Below are 1,913 nucleotides of genomic sequence, written 5' to 3'. Positions count from 1 at the left end.
TGTGTCCTTCTTATGACGAATGATGAGGAAGTGGTAAATGTCTTTGTGCTCTTCACTCAGCACAAACGTGTTGCCTCTGAAGTCACAGATCTCAGAACAGGTTGTTTCAAACTGGCACCTGAACAGAAAGCCCCATTTTCATATGTTATTTCAGGAATATTTGATATGATATTAATCATCATCATCACACATTTCTATCAGAACAAAGTAATCACCGTTATCATTTTCCTCTGTAGACTATTTATTCTTCATGTCCTTGTTGTCTAGACTGAAAATTAAAAGGGGCTTCGATAAAATGTCATGTAATTTGGCAATGTTAGTGTGGTGTATTTATTCTTCATGTCCTTGTTGTCTATACTGAAAATTAAAAGGGGCTTCGATAAAATGTCATGTATTTTGGCAATGTTAGTGGGGTGCGTCCTGCACCAGTAAAAGGCAGAGAGAGGTTGGATCTAGATTTGGTCTTAGGTCTGGAAAGGGCCGCACAACTAAGAACAATAACTATAACAAAAACTATAATAATGATTTGAGCATTCACACTTATGAACTACAACTTCCTATAAACAGCGGTGTCATGCACGTGCAGCTGTGTCTGCAGCTAATAAAATTAGGGTATTTTTGACCCTTGCTGCTGTATGTTGTACAGAGAATTTTTTTTTTAAACCACACGGGTTCACAGGTGATTCAGTGTGTTGATCAGAAGTATTTCGGGACACTAGTTGCTGTGATGTTTCACAGCAACTAGTCACACACTATCACAGCAGTGTCACACACTATGAGCACAGATCTGAAGCCTAAAAGATTCACTGACTGTTGTGTTTCACTGGTTGGAACAGAGGATAATGCTTTGTCTGACTCTGGGACCGACGCAGAGTCTGAGGACAGTGTGCTTGGTGAGCTTTACAGCGACTCTGGCACAATAGTTGAGCATAGCAACAGCCCTGATGAAGAGTTTTTGGGACTCGAGTGAGCACACACATACACTTACAATTACAAATATGAAGCTAAAGTGTTTTTTTTTAAAAGGTTTAATTGAAACTTATAGCCTAATTTAAACCTGTTCTGAGTTAATGTGAGCTGCATTTAGACATGTTTATTTGTCACTCATCAACGGTGCAACTCAAAGTGTTCAACATATCAGGTCAAAGGAAACAGATGGTCTGCATAGAGAACAAAAGACCTTGCGATGATGCATCGATACCTTTGCAGGTTAATTTTACATTGCTGTTTGGAAATTAACCAATGTTCACACTGCCTTCAAGTTGAAAATGACATAGGTGTTATACTGTACCATATGAGAAAGGAAGTGGTTATAGTGTACGTGCACTGAGCTACCTCAGTATGTGTGTTAAAGTAAATCAAACTAACTTAAGTAATACAACAAATACTTTAAAGATATACACTTTTTTATTGACTTTTGGCATAATGTACTACACATGAAAATAACACGCACTGGGGTGTCGTACTGTGGATGGTGGTGTATGTGGGGGGGGGGGGGGGGGTTTGATTGGTCTGCTAAGCAACACAGAACAATTGGCAATCAGGACACTTTCTCTTTCTCTCTCTCACACGTGCTGCATTGACAGTCACACAAACACACTTGCTCCCTCTGCACGACATGATCAAGGTATTAGGAGGAAAGCCTTGATTAGTAGAAGCTGTAAAGGATGAAATAATACTGACACTGATGTAAGGTTAGTTTTGTCTGTGAGCTTACGTTAGCTGTCTCCTGCTTCTCTGTGAGAGCTTCCAAGGTGAACTGTCACATTAGTGGGATGTTTCCCTTTTCCCTGTATCTCACAAATCTTCCCATCACTCTTCGTCACCACACTTTTACTGTTATCTACTACGGGGTCGTAGTCTAAATATTCCCATATTGCGCTTTGTATGGTTTTCTGCCTGGATCAGTAAAA

This window comes from Scomber scombrus, chromosome 11 (genome assembly GCF_963691925.1).
Source record: "Scomber scombrus chromosome 11, fScoSco1.1, whole genome shotgun sequence".
Lineage (NCBI taxonomy): Eukaryota > Metazoa > Chordata > Actinopteri > Scombriformes > Scombridae > Scomber > Scomber scombrus.
Note: the sequence above shows the minus strand (reverse complement) of the source record.